Raw genomic sequence first — 19786 nt, forward strand, 5'->3', positions numbered from 1 at the left:
CCAAAAGACCGTTATGAAGCCTTCTATACCCTGAAAATCTTCACGAGGTATTTTACCCACAAAGGACCTTTACGAGGTCTTCTATCCACAGACGACCTTTTCGAGGCATTTTATCCACAGAAGACCTCTAGGTATCGTCAGAAGACCTCTACTATACTTAGAATACCTTTATGAGGTGCTCTATACATAGAAAACCTTTACGAGGTTCTTTAAACACAGAAGACCTTTACGAAGTCTTCTATCCACAGAAGGCCTTTAGGTTATCTTCTATACTCAGAATACCTTTATGAGGTGCTCTATCCACAGAAAAGTTTTACGAGGTCTTCTATTCACAGAAGACCTTCACGGAGTCTTTTATCCCCAAAAGACCGTTACGAGGCCTTCTATACCCTGAAGATCTTTACGAGGTATTTTACCCACAAAGGACCCTTACGAGGACTTCTATCCACAGAAGACCTTTACGGATTTTTCTTCACATTACAACTTTACTACGTTTTCTATCCTCAGAAGACTTTTACGAGGTTTTCTATCCACACAAGGTCTATACAAGGTCTTATATCTACAGAATACCTTTGCTGATTCTTCTAAACAGAAAAACATTACGTGGTCTTCTATCCTCAGAAAATTTGTACTAGGTTTTCTATCCACAGTAGACCTTCAAGAGGTCTTCTACCCAGGGAAGACTTTACGAGATTTTCTATATACCGAAGAACATTTTTCATAGCATAACTATATATGACTATCATTTGTCTATAGAAGGCTTTAAGGGGTCCACAGAAGATCTTTACGATGTTTTTTGCGTAAATGACCTTTAGAACGTCGTGTATCCATCGAATTTCTTAAGGAGGTTTTCTATCCTTAGCAGACTCATACATAGAAGACCTTTTGGAAATCTTCTGCTCATAGAAGATTTTTGAGAGATCTTGTATCTACAGAAGATTTAGTAGTTCTTTTATCCATAGAATACCTGCCCAAAAATACAGTAAGGAGGTATTCTACCACAAGAAAGGTGTTGTATTCATTGAACACCTTTAGGGGGTCTTCTATGCAAATCTTTTCGCGAAAGACCTTTGGAGTATATTTAATCTCCAGAAGACCATTGGGAGATCGATGACATATTTTCTTCATTGACGCCTTTAGATCAGCCATTGAAAAACTTTTAAAGGTGTTCCTTTCTCGGATGGCCTTGAGGAGGTTTCATGTTCAGAAAGGATTTTTAGGAGATTTTGTGATTGTAAAGTAACTTTCGGAAGTCCTTAAGAAGTTATTAAGTCTTCTATCAAAAGTGACCTATAGGATGTCTTCTGTTGAATGAAAATATTTGAAATTATGTTTCTTCCCATAGAGAAGCTTTAGGAGGTATATCTAGAATATAATACCCTTACCTACTGATCTTCTAAATTATATTAATTATGACCGAAGGAAATATAAATTATAATTGCTGCCAAAGTAAAATATTTTGATTAACAATGGTGAAAGTACTATTGTAAAAAAGTCCGTTCAGTTTTGTTTGTGCCTCATAAAAAATATGTGGCAAGAAAATGCTCTTGTCTCATATCTCAAACAAAAGGATATGGAAAGAGGAAGTTCCATTCTCTAAAATTAAGATAACTTTAAGAAATTTTCCTCAATTTAAATGTTTAATAACTTTTTTTTTAACCAACAAATGGTACCCTAAATTAACAAATTGATTGTTCTTTTTTATCTAGGCCTTTTGTCCGCACATATACCTGAGGCTCATCCTACTTCCTAATTTGGCATTATTTGTTTGGAAAAAAATACCTTTTTTCATCAATTTATGGGATCATTTTTTAGTCTCACGACAGACGACATGACACAAAATGACCATCAATTGTCCAATCACCGTTGTTCTTCTTGTTGTTGTTATTTCTTCATTCAGGTCATGTCTTCAGACAACAGTTGTGTAGAGGATTATTTCTTTGGCGAACATTCTTGGGACGACGTTTAGTAAGGCAAATCGTGAAAATTTGTCATCATTATATTGATTTGAGATTATATTTATTGTCATTTCCGTAAGAAGGATAAATGAATGAATGGAAGAAAGGAAGAAAAAAGAAAGGACAGGCATTAAACCAGACAGGCAAACCAAACCATGACCACCCCTTAATTTTTTTTATGCACAGAGGGATGGTGGTATAGATGGTTGGATGCCTAATGAAGGCATTCTCCTCTTCTTCTTCGTCTCCTTTGTCTCTGTAGGCAGCTTGGATATCACCCATTCAGCAATGCTGATGCGATAAACAAACATTGCTTGGCGTTATCTTTGGCCATTGTTTACCAACGGCAACCAGGAAGCATCAAGAAAGGATATAGTTATCCTTAGGCAACAACAACAGCAACATCAAATATAAAGGGAAATCAAACAAAAACAAACACAATTGCACAATTTGGTAAGAAAGCAAAACAGAAAAAAAGACTGATGAGCTGAGCAGCAACAAGAATGACAACAATAAACAAACCAAACACAGACAACAAATCCTAGCATCCCGAGGACCAGAAAAAAGGACATTCTCCCAAGACATTGAAGACATAACGACATACCACATACTACACCATACATTATTGGTATGTTTGTGTGTCTGGCACACAGATGTGCGTGTTATTGTGACTGAGTTTTTATTTTTATAAAGATATCAAGTCTTGAGTATGTGTGTAATGTCGTTTTTTGTTGTTGGAGTATAAAAGAAGACGAAAAGGACACTATCAATAATGTTGGTGTTGGTGTTGTTGTTTGTGTTTTTGTTTTCCATCTTGATGGCTATTGTTGTTATTATTGGCAACCGCATAGAATATATTTTAGTTTTACTAACTTGTATAAATTTTTGTATTTCCAACAAATAAAAACAGACCAACACACACACACTCGTCCATACTCTCACATCTGGATTGCGTTTTGGCCCATGTTCCTTGGAGCGTTTGGTCGTCGTTCGTTCACTTCTTTTATTGTTATTTTTATGATTGCGTGATAATTTTTTGACTTTCCTGACAAGGCAGTTAAGAGATATGACATTTTCTTTACAAATAAACATTTATAAGGGTTTCCTTGGGTAGTTGCCGTTGTTGTTGGCTATTTTGTTAATGTCGCCTTGTCTTGGTTTTGATATCTTTATTTTCCGTAAAAACCACAAACGCAATATCAAAATCCGATAACATCTTGGTTAGTTAGTTTTCTTTTCTGTTTTTTTTTTTGGGAGTTTGATCGAAACCATACCACCAACATATGTTTCTTATTAGTACTTCATAATCTTCCTAATTAAGATGATTATCTTCGGTTTTGTAGACAAGTTAAACATAAAAAATATTGGAAATTTTTGCCATTAAAAAATGCTAAAGGATTGTGAAAGAAAAAGTTGTAAGAAGAAATGCAGGACATTTGTTGCTAATTAAGGATGTACAGGAGGGTCATTAAACACAAGTAAAAAAAGAATCAATCGGTTTTACCGATAGCTAAATACCCTCAGCCTATAACTGTATATATCACAACAATAACAGGAGTGGTGGACTTGGATGTCATATGAATAAATAGCCCAATAATAGAATAAATAGCCCAATCTCCAGAGAAAATTTTGATGTAAGTCTTTTAAAGACGACTGAAAACCCACTAAGGCCTTCTATAGACAGAAGACCGCTTGAGGTCTCCTAAGTTCTTCCATAAAAGACAGAAGAGCGCTTGAGGTCTTCTAAAGACAACATAAGACCGTTTGAGGTCTTATATAGACGACAGAACACCACTTGAGTTCTTCTCAAGACGACATAAGACCGCTGAAGGTCTTCTATAGACCACATAAGACCACTTGAGGAATTTTATAGACGGCAGAACACCTCTTGAGGTCTTCTAAAGACCACAGAAGACTTCTTGAGGTCTTCTATTGACAGAAGACTTCTTGAGAATAGCTCTATAGACAAACGACCTCTTCCATTGACGAAAAAAATCATCTTTATGTCTTCTATAGATGACAGAAGACGCCTTGAGGTCTTCTATTGACAACAGAAAGTCTTGTTGCCTTCTGTAGACGACAAAATGCTTGAGGTCCTCTAAAGACCACAAAAGTCCACTTGAGGTCTTCTTAAGTCTACAGAAGACCCCTTTAGGTTTTGTAAAGATGACAAAAGACCCCTTGAGATCTTCTATAGACGACAGAAGATCTAAGGAGGTCTTCTAAAAACGGCATAGAATCTCTTGAGGTCTTCTATAGACGGCAGAAGACCGTTTGATGTGTTCTATAGACGACAGAAGCGGCTTGAGGTCTTCTGTAGACGACAAAAGACCCCTTAAGGTCTTCTGTAGACGACGAAAGACCCCTATAGGTCCTCTAAAGACTATAGAAGACGCCTTGATGTCTTCTAAAGACTACGGAATACTCCTCGAAGTCTTCTAAAGACTACAGAAGACCCCTTGAGGTCTTGTATAGATGACAAAGGACCCCTTGAGATTTCCTATAGATTACAGAAGACCCCACGAGGTCTTCTAAAAACGATATAGAATCTCTTGAGGTCTTCTATAGGCGGCAGAAGACCGTTTGATGTGTTCTATAGACGACAGAAGCGGCTTGAGGTTTTCTGTAGACGACAAAAGACCCCTTAAGGTCTTCTGTAGACGACGAAAGACCCCTTTGGGTCTTCTAAAGACTACAGAAGACGCCTTGAGGTCTCAGAAGATCTCACGAGGTCTTCTAAAAACGACATAGTATCTCTTGAGGTCTTCTATAGACGGCAGAAGACCGTTTGATGTGTTCTATAGACGACAGAAGCAGCTCGAGGTTTTCTAAAGACGACAGAAGACCGCTTGATGTTTTCTGTAGACGACAAAAAACCCCTTAAGGTCTTCTGTAGACGACAAAAGACACCTAAAGGTATTCTGTAGACGACGAAGACCCCTTCTAAAGACTACAGAAGACGTTTTGAGTCTTCTAAAGACTACAGAAGACCGTATGAAGTCTTCTTAAGAAGACATAGAACCTTTTGAGGTCTTCTCTAGACGACAAAAGACCCCTTCAGGTCTTCTAAAGACTTCAGAAGACGCATTGAGGTCTTCTAAAAACGCCAGAAGACCGCTTGAAGTCTTCTTAAGAAGACATAGAACCCCTTGAAGCCTTCTGTAGACGACAAAAGACCCCTTGAGGTCTTCTGTAGACGACGAAAGACCCCTTTAGGTCTTCTAAAGACTACGGAAGACTCCTTGAGGTCTTCTAAAGACTACAGAGGACCCCTTGAGGTCTTCTAAAGACTACGGAAGACTCCTTAAAGTCTTCTAAAGACTACAGAAGACCCCTTGAGGTCTTGTATAGATGACAAAAGACCCCTTGAGATTTCCTATAGACGACAGAAGACCTTACGAGGTCTTCTAAAAACGATATAGAATCTCTTGAGGTCTTCTATAGGAGGCAAAAGATCGTTTGATGTGTTCTATAGACGATAGAAGACCGCTTGAGGTCTTCTGTAGACGACAAAAAAACCCCTTATGGTCTTCTGTAGACGACAAAAGACACCTTAAGGTCTTCTGTAGACGACGAACGACCCCTTTGGGTCTTCTAAAGACTACATAAGACGCCTTGAGGTCTTCTGAAGACTACAGAAGACCCCTTGAGGTCTTCTAAAGACTACGGAATACATAGTATCTCTTGAGGTCTTCTATAGACGGCAGAAGACCGTTTGATGTGTTCTATAGAAGACAGAAACGGCTCGAGGTTTTCTAAAGGCGACAGAAGACCGCTTGATGTCTTCTGTAGACGACAAAAAACCCCTTAAGGTCTTCTGTAGACGACAAAAGTCCCCTTTAGGTCTTCTAAAGACTACAGAAGACGCCTTGAGGTCTTCTAAAGACTACGGAAGGCTCCCTGAGGTCTTCTAAAGACTACAGAGGACCCCTTGAGGTCCTCTAAAGACTACGGAAGACTCCTTGAGGTCTTCTAAAGACTACAGAAGACTCCTTGAGTTATTTTTAAGACTGCGGAAGACTCCTTGAGGTCTTCTAAAGTCTACAGAAGACCCCCTGTGGTCTTGTTAAGACTACGGAAGACTCCTTGAGGTCTTCTAGAGACTACAGAAGACCCCTTGAGGTCTTCTTAAGACTACGGAATACTCCTTGAGGTCTTCTAAAGACTATAGAAGACTCTTGAGGTCTTGTATAGATGACAAAAGACCCCTAAAAACGACATAGTATCTCTTGAGGTCTTCTATAGACGGCAGAAGACCTTCTGACGTGTTCTACAGACGACAGAAGACCGCTTGTAGGCGACAAAACCCCTTTAAGGTCTTCTGTAGACGACAAAATACCCCTTTAGGTCTTCTAAAGACTACAGAGGACGCCTTGTGGTCTTCTAAAGACTACAGAAGTCCCCTTGAGGTCTTCTAAAAATACGGAAAACACCTTGAGGTCTTCTAGAGACTACAGAAGACCTTTTGAGGTCTTGTATAGATGACAAAAAAACCCCTTGAGATCTCCTATAAACGACAGAAGATGTCTTGAGGCCTTCTATAGACGGCAGAAGACCGTTTGATGTGTTCTATAGACGACAAGAGCGGCTTGAGGATATCTAAAGACTACAGAAGACCGCTTGAGGTCTTCTTAAGGCGACATAGAACATCTTGTGGTCTTCTGTAGACGACAAAAGACCCCTTAAGGCCTTCTTAAGACTACAGAAGACCCCTTTAGGTCTTCTATAGACGACAGAAGACCGCTTGATGTTTTCTTACGACTACATGGAACCTCTTGACGTCTTCTATAGACGACAAAAAAAACTCCCGAGGTCTTCCAAAGACCACTTCGACGGAGACCCCTTGAGGGCTTCTACTGATGACAGAAGACCCCTTGAGGTCTTCTATAGACGACAGAAGATCCCATGAGGACTCATATAAACAGCAAACCGCTTAGATCTTTTATAGACAAACGACCTTTCGTTTGAGCGAAAAAGACCCTTGAGAGGTATTTTATCCATGAAAGATCTTTAATAGGTATTCTAGTTGTTGAAGAGCCTTAGGACGCCTTCTATCCATAGAAGACTTTGTGGAGGTCTTCTCCCATTATAAGACTTTTAGGAGGTCTTCTATTCAGAGAATACCTGTAAGAGATTTTATGTCCATAGAAGACCTATAAAGTCCTTCTACCCTTAGAAGACCTTATGCAGGATTTGTAGATAAGGGATACCTTTAGGAGGTCCTGCATCTATAGAAGTCCTTTAGGAGCTCTACTGCCCATAGGAGACTTGTAGTTGCACTTTAGAAGTTATTCTATTCAGAGAAGACCTTTAAGAGGGGTTTTATTTCCATAGAAGACCTATAATGGGCTTCCTTTAGGAACTCTACTGCCCATAGAAGACTTTTAGGTGCCCTTCTATTCCAAGAAACTCTTTAGGAGTATATATGTCTACCAATAGATCATATCATAATTCAGGAGTGGGTTGGACCGCAATCCGTTTCGAACAATTTGGAATCGATTCAGCCTTGTCCGTCCTTCTGTCGGTCTATGTTTCCAATCCTTCAGGTACCTCCCACACAAAAGGTTATACGAGAGGCAAACGTCAAAAGAAGTGGCACAATCTACACCAATAGCCACATGTTACTTGCTTATGCTGATGATATAGACATCATGGGCCGATCAGTAAAAGAAGTAACTGATACCTTTATGAAGGTCGAAGGAGAATCTGCTAAAGTGGGTCTGGCGGTAAACTGTGAGAAGACCAAGTTGATGGTGTCGACGGGCAATGCGTCCATTGAGCTCGGACCGACTGTGGAAGTTGGTTCCTATAATATTGAGGTAGTAAAAGACTTCGTCTACCTCGGCACCTCCGTAAACACAACAAACGACATCAGTTGTGAAATAAAAAGAAGAATTGTATTGGCCAACAGATGCTACTTTGGTTTAAGTAAGCAGTTTAAAAGCAAAGCCACATCTCGTCAAACAAAAATAACGCTCTACAAAACACTGATACTACCCGTGCTGATGTATGGCTCCGAAGCCTGGCTACTTGCGCAAGCAGACATGGCAGTGCTTGGTGTGTTTGAGAGAAAAATTCTTCGAAAGATCTAAGGACCAATCTGCGTTGACGGTGAATATCGACGTCGTATGAACCACGAGCTGTATCTGCTATACAACGACATCAATATAGTTAAACGTATCGAGATGCAGCGATTGCGTTGGCTAGGCCATAATAATAAGAATGAGCGATGATGAACCCGCTAAAAAGGCGTATGAATACGGACCGCTTGGCGGTGCAGGCAGGCCAAGGAATAGATGGCGCAAACAAGTGGTTGATGAGATGAAAAGGCGCGGTATTCCAGAGTGCGAAGCAACAAATAGAGAGGAATGGAGATCTCTTCTTAGTTCGGCCTATAGAACAAATGTTCTGTAATGGGCCAGCTAAGTAAGTAAGTAGTCCTTGCGACTCAGATTACAATGATATAATGTTTTAATGGGACTTGGTCCAAAGACTTCAAAAAATTATACTAGCTAGGCTGACTCATTACCGCGCTACTGGAGAGTAGATGAATCATAGATCCCTCTACTCTAGAGTAGGCGGGCCTTAGGTTTCTCTACTTGTTATCAGACGACTCTTGGGTCCTCTACTTTTTAGTAGACGTCCTCTTCTTTATAATAGACGTCCCTTAGGGTATTCTACTATACTGTAGACGACCCGTAGTGTCCTTTAGTAATGAATAGACTTAGTGGCCGTCTATTCATTACTAAAGGACACTACAATTGAGTAGAATAAATTATATTCCGCATAACGAATTTTCTCTATAACGTAGTAATAAAGCGACATTATGGAGCATTTCGGCAGTAATTTAATTTCTGATTTGGTTATTTTTTCAAGAATTTGATTTCCTTCTACTTTCCACATTGTCATTCAGTTCCTCTTTTTGTTTTCGAAACCATAGTTTTTTTTCTTCTTTGTGATAAAATTAATTTTTAATTAAAATGCAAAGTGACAGCTATAGCTCCCGAACACCTCATAAAAGTGGTTCAAACCAAGAGATGAAGATTGACAGCTACAACAGAGGATACAAAAAAGCAAACAATTGTCAAAAAGTTGTCAAGAACTTTTAAATTAGTTTACCCCTTTTTCGAGAACAACACTCCAAGAGAACATAACAAAAAACATAATCGAATAAGCAAAGTAACCCCCAGTTCATGCAGACAAAGTTTAAGTTGAACGGGTGGTTATGACGCCACCACCCATTTTATAGAGGAATAACAAAAAAGTAAACACGAAGAACACACCTTTGAAAATCAAAGTTCTTCCAAAAAATCAAACAAACGATAAGCTACGCTTCCAACAATGTTTACTCAAACAATTAAAAACCCGACCACCATGCAAAAAACTCCTGGCCTTAGGGCGTTCACAAGAAGTAGATCAACAAACACTTAAAAAATATTTATTCTAAAACAAACTTCTTTTCAAGTGAATTAATTAAATTAAAAATGTTTTATTTGAAGTGTTAGAGATACCAGTTACTTATTTAGAGGACTTCAGGCTTTTAAAAAGCTAAAACCAGCAAATGAAAGGGTTGAAAAGGAGTTCTCCATACCTTCTTTTATTTCATTTATTTAGAACATTTAGCATGGTTTTCTTCTTTCCCATTCAATTTTAGTCTCATTAAATTCCACATAAATACGTATTTTTTGTATTTATTTTATTTTACGTTTTGTTTGTAGGCATTTGTGTCTGTGTTTGTTTGTGTCTCTCCCAGCATTTGCTATTTAATCCTTTGTATGAAGTCTATGTCACGTTTTTAGCCATGTTAAAACACGTGTTTTACCACACGATGATGATGATTTTCCACTACATAATATTTCTTTTGTAGACATTCTTTTCATTTAAAGTGTAGTTGTTTTTGTTGTTGTAGTTATCCTTAGCTTGGCCTGAATGCATTATCAACACCAACAGCCGCTGTAGCAGCCAAAGCGGCAGCATCATAAGTTGAAGCGTTTTATATCCTGTTAATATGCTTGTGGTATCCGTGTTATACACGCTAACAAGTTGTTACTTATGAAACTTGTTAAGCGATAGTTCATCTTTGTGGCATGACAAATTGAAGTGGTGGTTGGTTGAAGAATCAACTACCATATAGCGTGGAAAGAATGACCGATATTACATATTTAAAGCCATATTTAAATATGATCTGGAGATTGGACTCTCCAATATGACTCTCAAATTACTATTAAGTAGTCAACTACTAGGGTCAAAAGGTATCACTTAGGATCATCTGTTATTCAGTATATGACTCTAATGGCCCTCTATTATTCAAAAGACTACCCAAAGAGTCCTATACTATTCAGTAGACGTCCTAAAGGGTCATCTACTATTCAGACGCCCTTAAGCATGATCTACTATACAGACATTTATTATTCATTAGACGTCCCTAAGGGTCATCTACTATTCAGTAGACATACTTAAAAGTCCTCCACTCTCCAGTAGACTAGCGTAAGGATCCTCTACTGAGCAGCAGAGGAAACCAAGGTTGTTATGTGGACAGAAAATTTAATTTCATTGAGGTCTTCTGAACATAGAAGGACCCTTAAGGGCCCTCTGTTAATAGAAGACCTCATAAAGGTATTCTAGGTATGGAAGGCCCCATAAAGGTCTTCTTTCATAAAGAGAACTTCTGGGGATAGAAGACCTCGTTAGAAGTTCTTCTGTGTGTAGAAGACCTTATAAAGAGAAGTCCTCTGTGTATAGAAGACCTTATAACGCGAAGTCTTCTGTGTATAACAGACCTCATAAAGAGGTCGTTTATGTATAGAAGACGTCATAAAGGTATTCTAAGAATGGAAGGCTTCATGAAGAGAATTTTTGTGGATACAAGGCCTCAAAACGAGGTCTTCTGTGGATAGAAGACCTCATAAGAAGTTCCTCTGTGTATAGACAACCTCAAAAAGAGGCCTTCTTTCCACAGAAGAATTCAAAAAGAGGCGTTCTCTCCATAGAAGTCCTTATAAAGATATCTTCTCTGTATAGAAGACTCCATAGAAAAGTCTTCTGTGTATAGAAGACCCCATAAAAAGTCTTCTGTGCATAGAAGAACTCACAAAGAGGTATTCTGTGTATAGAAAACCTCATAGAAAGGTAATCTGTTTTTAGAAAATCGCATAGAGAGGTCTTTTGTATACAGAAGACCTCATAAACAACACTTCAAAACGAGTTCTTCTGTGGATAGAATACCTTATAAGAAGTTCTTCTGTGTATAGACAAACTCAGAAGACCTCAAAAAGAGGCCTTCTCTCCATAGCAGTCCTCATAAAGAGGTCTTCTATGTATAGAAGACCCCATAAAAAGTGTTCTGTGCATAGAAGACCTCATAAAAAAGTCGTCTGTGAGGTCTTCTCTTTACAGAAGACATTATAATGAAGTATTCTGTGTATAGAAAGAGGTGTTCTGTGTATAGAAGACCACAGAAAGATGACTTCTGTGTATAGAAGATCTTAGCAAGGAGTCTTCTGTTTATAGAAGACCTCAGAAAGAGTTGTCCTGTGTATAGGAGACCTCTTTAAGAGGTCTTCTGTGTATAGAAAACATCAAAAATAGGTCTCTTGTGTATAGAAGACCTTTTAAGAGGTCTTCTGTGTATAGAAGACCTCTTTAAGAGGTCTTCTGCGTATAGAATACCTCAGAAAGAGGTCCTCTGTGTATAGACGATCTCAAAAAGAGGTCTTCTGTGTATAGAAGACCTCAGAAAGGGGTCTTCTGTGTATAGAAGACGTCAAAAAGGGGTCTTCTGTGTATAGAAGACCTAATAAAAAGAGGTAATCTGTGCACAGAAGACCTCATAGCGAGGTAATCTATGTATAGAAAACCTCATAGAGAGGTCTTCTGTGTATAGAAGACCACAGAAAGATGACTTCTGTGTATAGAAGATCTTAGCAAGGAGTCTTCTGTGTATAGGAGACCTCTTTAAGAGGTCTTCTACGTATAGAATACCTCTTTAAGAGGTCTTCTGCGTATAGAATACCTCAGAAAGAGGTCTTCTGTGTATAGACGACCTCAGAAAGGGGTCTTCTGTGTATAGAATACCTCAGAAAGAGTTGTCCTCTGTATAGGAGACCTCTTTAAGGGGACTTCTGTGTATAGAAGACATCATAAATAGGTCTCTTGTGTATAGAAGAACTTTTTAAGAGGTCTTCTGTGTATAGACGACCTCAGAAAGGGGTCTTCTGTGTATAGAATACCTCAGAAAGAGGTCTTCTGTGTATAGAAGACCACAGAAAGATGACTTCTGTGTATAGAAGATCTTAGCAATGAGTCTTCTGTGTATAGAAGACGTCACAAAGAAAGAAAGAAGTCTTCTGTGTATAGACGACCTCAGAAAAGGGTCTTCTGTGTATAGAACACCTCAGAAAGAGGTCTTCTGTGTATAGAATACCTCAGAAAGGGGTCTTCTGTGTATAGAATACCTCAGAAAGAGGTCTTCTGTGTATAGAAGACCTCAGAAAAGGGTCTTCTGTGTATAGTATACCTCAGAAAGAGGTCTTCTGTGTATAGAATACTTCAGAAAGGGGTCTTCTGTGTATATAATACCTCAGAAAGAGGTAATCTGTGCATAGAAAACTTCATAAAGAGGTAATCTGTGTATAGAAGACTTCATAGAGAGGTCTTCTGTGTATAGAAGACCACAGAAAGATGACTTCTGTGTATAGAAGGTCTTAGCAAGTAGTCTTCTGTGTATAGAAGACCTCAGAAAGAGTTGTCCTGTGTATAGGATAGAAAATAGAATAAAAGCCTCTTTAAGAGGTCTTCTGGGTATAGAATACCTCAGAAAGAGGTCTTCTGTGTATAGAATACCTCAGAAAGAGGTCTTCTGTGTATAGAAGACCTCAGAAAGGGGTCTTCTGTATATGGAATACCTCAGAGGGAGGTCTTCTGTGTATAGAATACCTCAGAAAGGGATCTTCTGTGTATAGAATACCTCAGAAAGAGGTAATCTGTGTATAGAAGACCTCATAAAGAGGTAATCTGTGTATAGAAGACTTCATAGAGAGGTAATCTATGTATAGAAAACCTCTTTAAGAGGTCTTCTGTGTATAGAAGACCACAGAAAGATGACTTCTGTGTATAGAAGATCTTAGCAAGGAGTCTTCTGTTTATAGAAGACCTCAGAAAGAGTTGTCCTGTGTATAGGAGACCTTTTTAAGAGGTCTTCTGTGTATAGAAGACCTCATAAAAAGAGGTAATCTGTGCACAGAAGACCTCATAGCGAGGTAATCTGTGCACAGAAGACCTCATAGCGACGTAATCTATGTATAGAAAACCTCATAGAGAGGTCTTCTGTGTATAGAAGACCACAGAAAGATGACTTCTGTGTATAGAAGATCTTAGCAAGGAGTCTTCTGTGTATAGGAGACCTCTTTAAGAGGTATTCTACGTATAGAATACCTCTTTAAGAGGTCTTCTGCGTATAGTATACCTCAGAAAGAGGTCTTCTGTGTATAGACAGAAAGGGGTCATCTGTGTATAGAATACCCCAGAAAGAGTTCTGCTGTGTATAGAAGACCTCTTAAGGAGGTCTTCTGCGTATAGAAGACATCTTTAAGAGGTCTTCTGTGTATAGAAGACCTCTTTAAGAGGTCTTCTGTGTATGGAATACCTCAGAAAGAGGCTTTCTGTGTATAGACGACCTCAAAAAAAGGGTCTCTTGTGTATAGAGGACGTCATGAAGAGGTCTTCTGTGTATAGAAAACGCCATAAAATGGGTCTTCTTTGTATAGAAGAGGTAAAAAGGTGTTCTCTATATAGAAGATCACATAAAAGGGTCTTCTTTGTATAGAAGATCACATTAAAACTTCTTCTCTGTACATAAGACCACATATAGAGGTATTCTCTGTATAGAATAAGTCATAAATGGGTCCACTATATATAGACCTGTGTATAGAAGACGTTATTAAGAGTTCTTCTGTGTATAGAAGACGTCGTAAAGAGGTTTTCTGTGTATAGAAGGCGTCGTAAAGAGGTTTTCTGTGCATAGAAGACGTCATAAAGATGTCTTTTGTATTGAAGACGTCATAAAGAGGCCTTCTGTATATAGAAGAACTCATAAAAAGGTCTTCTCTGTATATAAAGAAGACGTCATAATGAGGTATTCTGTGTTTATTCGTGTATAGAAGTCCTCTTAAAGAGGCCTTCTCAGTATAGAAGATATAGAAAAGAGGTATTCTGTGTATAGAAGGCTTCATTAAAGGTGTATTCTCTGTATAGAATACCTCATAAAGAGATCTTATCTGTACAGAAGACCTAAAAAAAGGTCTTCTATGTATAGATAACGTCATAAAGAGGTATTCTGTGTATAGAAAACCACTTAAAGAGCTACTCTTTGTAGAGAAGACTTCATAAAGAGGTATTCTGTGTATATAAGGCCTTTTAAGAGTATTTTCTGTACAAAAGAAGGCCCCGTTAAAGGTCTTCTCTGTACCTCATATAGAGGTCTTCTCTGTCTTCTATTCTAATAATGAGGTCTCTGTATAGAAACGCTAATAAAGAAGCCTTTTGGTTGTAGAAACCCAAAAAAATGCCATAAAAATATCCTATGTATATAGAAGACCTCGTAAAGAAGTCATCTCTGTATAGAAGACCACATAAAGATGCCTGCTCAGAATAGAAGACTGTATAAGGAGGTATTCTCTGTAAAGAAGTCCTCATAAAAAGTTTTCCTTGTATAGAATTCCTCATAGAGAGTTCTTCTGTGTATAGAAGTCCTTATAAAGTGATATTCTATCTATAAAAGTATTCTCTGTAAAGAGGTCTTATCTGTATAGAAGACCTTCCGTCATCTACTATTAATTAGACGAAACTTAGTGTTCTCTGCTATAGAGTAGGCGACCCTAACAGTAATTTACAATACTATAACGGTAATTACTATAACGGTAATTTACTATAGATGACAAAGAATTTATTTAGTCATTTGTATGATAATTAAATATTCCTTGAATTTTTGTAGGGTACCTTACCTCAACCATCAAAAGCTCCCCTTACTTAATGCGAAGTTATTCTTCTACGGTTTTGGGGGGTTTCCATTGAAAACTATACAAGTGTAAGATTTTAAATAAAACGCTTATGTTACGTATTTGCGCGTTTTCATAATGGATATTAAGTGCAGTTCTATTGTGGAGCATACAAGCGTTACGATGGGGAACACGACGGAAGGGAAGTAAGGATGAACGTGTGCAAAGAAGGATAGCTATGCTTTGGGGGAAATTGCATTCGTCTCATGTAAGGATTTTTAAAAACAGACTAAAGGGTAAAGAATTGTGTTATGTGCCTGTGTGAAGGATGTGTCTGCGAGTGTCTATGTGTAAGTATTTAAGATTTTAAGTGGAATTAGTGTGTCTGTATGTATGCATCTGTGTGCGTGCAAGTGTTTAAATAAGGATAATAGTTTTAGTTTAGTTGTTGTAATTAAAAACGTGGTTTTAAAAAATTATTTGCTTAGAGTTGAGATTCGGAGAGAATGAATTGTTGCAGGGCAGAACAATGCACAAGGCATGCATGCAAGGACATCAACTAAGACAAATGTTTAAAGGATAATTTACACAGATTTATTTGCGGAATGGAATTGGACCTTGAAAGAGTCTGTGACTAAGTTGGGAATGAAATCAAATGCTTGGAAAACTTTAAGAAATTAAGGAAGAAAAAGGAAATTATTATCATTGTCTAGGATTTTTTGTAAAGTCTTTTTTTGCGAATTCCTTACACAGACAAGTCCTTCTTTATCAGATAAATTAATGCACCAGCAAGCTGGTTTCTTGTAGTAATCTCTTAACCATTTGTAACGTAATGCAGTTTGTGTACTTCTTGTGCCTGAACTTAAGTCTTAATATTGAGGCTTTTTATGAGAACTGAAAGTGTTTTTTTATTGTTGCTGCATGCAGTTCCTTAAGAAGCAAGGACATGTTTTCGCACACACCTGATGTTAAAAGCATTTCATGGCGATAACACTCCAACAACCAGAGCATATTTTAAATATATCACGTTTTATCGCGTAATTATGTGAAAAAGCACAAGCAACTTAAGTGTAAAATATATGGAAATTGTAACATTATCATTTTGTCCTGAGGCGGGATATGAACTACAGATAGTCTTAAACAGTTTTTGTTGGAAGAATGACATATAGAAGTACAAATACCGTAGGAGCGTTGTAACGCAATGGTATGTGAAAAATAAAATATTTGGTAATAAATTTAATGGCGATAAATGTGTCCATTCACAAAAGGTAGATGTATTCTAAAATATCTCGAAGAGATTGTCCTTTAAAAAGGACTATACATACCTTTCCACCCACAGAATACATTTAAAGAATATATATGTATTACAAGAATATTCTGGAAATTGCCCACTCTGACATAGAATCGCGATAGTCATTTATCCTCGCCAGGATTTACATAGGAACCTTTCACAATATTATTCAACTTAAAATTCATCGCCTGAAACTGAATTTAATTTTTTGCTGACTTTTCAAAGAGTTTTTATCATTATTCTTCTGCAAACTCTCCAGAATGACTAGGAGGATGGTTTTAATTAGAGAACACCATGACAACAACGCCATAATCTTATGCTCCACGATTTTAACTACCAAAAATTGTTGTGGCTTATAGCTGCTGCTGCTGTTAAAGCGAATTTTCTTCCCAAAGACAGCTACGGTACAATAATCGGTATTGCGTAAGCAAATCCTTTAATTATGTTTTTCAAACTAATTAAGCCAAAATGTTTTGTCATTTATCGTTTGTTAGACGTTACGGTTTTAGCTGGTTGGTCGTTTGGTCTTGGCTGGTGTTTAAGAGAAAAGCTAAGCAGTTTTCATTTCAGTTCACATTATTTATTCGAGGCAAGTCGGGAAACCCAAAAATGTGTTCAATTTTGTTTATGTCTGCTGCAAATAATAACAGTCATAATTGTTAATTAGTTTCATACCAAATGAACAAATGGTGGTTATTAGGCAACTAAGGAGCCGACAATAACAATATTTCAATTTATTTTCTATTGGGTAAGGCAAGGGCCAGCAATTGGATAAGATTAATAAATGGATTGGGCCACTCCTTTTGACACTGTCAGACAAATATGTCAGGATGCATGGACTTCCCACGAAACACACTATAGCGGAATACCTTCGGTAAAAAGGTCTTCTGTGGATAGAAGACCTCATTAAAGACTCCTATGGATAGTGGACCTCATAAAGGCCTTCCATAAAAAGATAACCTCATATATGTCTTTTATGAAAAGGGAACCTCATAAAGCTCTTCTATGGAAGGAAGACCTAATAAAGGTCTTCTATGGAAAGAAAACCTCATAAAGGTCTTCCATTGAAATAAAACCTCATAAAAGTCACCTATGGAAAAAAGACCTCATGCAGGCATTCTAGGAATGAAAGACCTGCTACGAATAGAATTGATCATAGTGTTCTTTGATAGATAGAATACCCGATAAAAGTATTCTTCTGTTGATAGAAGACCGCTTAATTGTCTTCTATGGATAGAAGGCACCCCAAGTGTCTTCTGCAGATCGAAAACATAATCAAGAGGCCTGATGTAAATAGAAGACCTCAAAAAGTGTCATAAAGAAGCCTTCTGTGTATAGAAGACCTCATAAAGAGGTCTTCTGTGTATACAAGATGTCATAACGGGCCTCCTGTGTATAGAAGACGTCAAAAGGATGTCTTCTCTGTATAGAGGACGCCATAAAGATGTCTTATCTGTATAGAAAACGTCATAAAGATGTATTCTCCGTAGAGAAGACGTCATAAAGAGGCCTCTGTGTATAGAATATGTCATAAAGAGGTCTTCTGTGTATAGAAGACGTCATAAGGATGTCTTCTTTGTACAGAAGACGTCATAAAGATGTCTTCTCTGTATAGAGGACGCCACAAAGATGTTTTCTCTGCATAGAAAACGTCAAAAAGATGTATTTTCCGTATAGAAGACGTCATAAAGAGGCCTTCTGTGTATAGAAGAGGTCTGTGTATAAAGTGGTCTTCTGTGTATAGAAGACGCCATAAAGAGGTATTCTGTGTATAGAAGACGTAATAAGGATGTCTTATCTGTATAGAAGACGTCATAAAGATGGCTTCTCTGTATAGAAGACGTCATAAAGATGGCTTCTCTGTATAGAAGACGTCATAAAGATGGCTTCTCTGTATAGAAGACGCCATAAAGATGTCTTCTCTGCATAGAAAACGTCATAAAGATGTCTTCTCTGCATAGAAAACGTCAAAAAGATGTATTTTCCGTATATAAGACGTCCTAAAGAGGCCTTCTGTGTATAGAAGAGGTCTGTGTATAAAGTGGTCTTCTGTGTATAGAAGACGCCATAAAGAGGTATTCTGTGTATAGAAGACGTAATAAGGATGTCTTATCTGTATAGAAGACGTCATAAAGATGGCTTCTCTGTATAGAAGACGTCATAAAGATGGCTTCTCTGTATAGAAGACGTCATAAAGATGGCTTCTCTGTATAGAAGACGCCATAAAGATGTCTTCTCTGCATAGAAAACGTCATAAAGATGTCTTCTCTGCATAGAAAACGTCATAAAGATGTATTCTCCGTAGAGAAGACGGCATAAAGTTGTCTTCTATGTATACAAGACGTCCTAAAGAAGAGGTCTGTGTATAAAGAGGTCTTCTGTGTATAGAAGAAGCCATAAAGAGCTATTCTGTGTATAAAAGGCGTCATAAGGATGTCTTCTTTGTACAGAAGACGTCATAAAGATGTCTTCTCTGTATAGGAGACATCATAAAGAAGTTTTCTGTGTATAGAATACGTCATATAGATGTCTTCTGTGTACAGTAGAGGTTATAAAGAAGTCTTCTGTGTATAGGAGAAGTCATAAATATGTCATCTGTGAATAGAAGACGTCATAAAAATGTCTTCTGAGTATAGAAGACGTCATAAAGACGCCTTCTTCAAAATATCTCATTAAAGTCTTCTATGGACCTTCTACCTTATAACAGTGTTCTGCGGATAGAAGATATCTTTAGGTCTTCTATGAATAGAAGAGGACCCAAAGGGTCGTCTACTCTATAGTAGAGGACCCAAAGGGTCGTCTACTCTATAGTAGAGGACCCAAAGGGTCGTCTACTCTATAGTAGAGGACCCAAAGGGTCGTCTACTCTATAGTAGAGGACCCAAAGGGACGTCTACTCTATAGTAGAGGACCCAAAGGGTCGTATACTCTATAGTAGAGAACCAAAAGGGTCGTCTACTCTATAGTGGAGGACCCAAAGGGTCGTCTACTCTATAGTAGAGGATCCAAAGGGTCGTCTACTCTATAGTAGAGAAGCCAAAGGGTCGTTTACTCTATAGTAGAGGAGCCACAGGGTCGTCTACTCTATAGTAGAGGACCCAAAGGGTCGTCTACTCTATAGTAGAGGACCCAAGGGGTCGTCTACTCTATAGTAGAGGACCCAAGGGGTCGTCTACTCTATAGTAGAGGGGCCAAAGGGTCGTCTAATCTATAGTAGAGGAGCCAAAGGGACGTCTACTCTATAGTAGAGGAGCCAAAGGGTCGTCTACTCTATAGTAGAGGAGCTAAAGGGTCGTCTACTCTATAGTAGAGGAGCCAAAAGGGTCGTCTACTCTATAGTAGAGGAGCCACAGGGTCGTCTACTCTATAGTAGAGGAGCCAAAGGGTCGTTTACTCTATAGTAGAGGAGCCACAGGGTCGTCTACTCTATAGTAGAGGACCCAAAGGGTCGTCTACTCTATAGTAGAGGACCCAAGGGGTCGTCTACTCTATAGTAGAGGACCCAAGGGGTCGTCTAATCTATAGTAGAGGACCCAAGGGGT

At 38.2% G+C, this 19786-nt stretch overlaps 2 non-coding genes across 2 annotated transcripts; both read left to right on the plus strand.

Annotated features, from left to right (window-relative positions):
• The first annotated feature begins 11697 nt into the window (after window positions 1-11697).
• LOC141404440 (small nucleolar RNA SNORA11) lies at window positions 11698-11824 on the plus strand. Its single transcript, XR_012413039.1, has one exon. It is a non-coding gene; the product is annotated as a small nucleolar RNA SNORA11 (small nucleolar RNA).
• Window positions 11825-11978: 154 nt separating this feature from the next.
• Window positions 11979-12103, plus strand: LOC141404442 (small nucleolar RNA SNORA11). Its single transcript, XR_012413041.1, has one exon. It is a non-coding gene; the product is annotated as a small nucleolar RNA SNORA11 (small nucleolar RNA).
• The last annotated feature ends 7683 nt before the right edge of the window (window positions 12104-19786 follow it).

The sequence above is a fragment of the Musca autumnalis genome, unplaced genomic scaffold (genome assembly GCF_047663935.1).
Source record: "Musca autumnalis isolate F117 unplaced genomic scaffold, ASM4766393v1 scaffold_4, whole genome shotgun sequence".
Lineage (NCBI taxonomy): Eukaryota > Metazoa > Arthropoda > Insecta > Diptera > Muscidae > Musca > Musca autumnalis.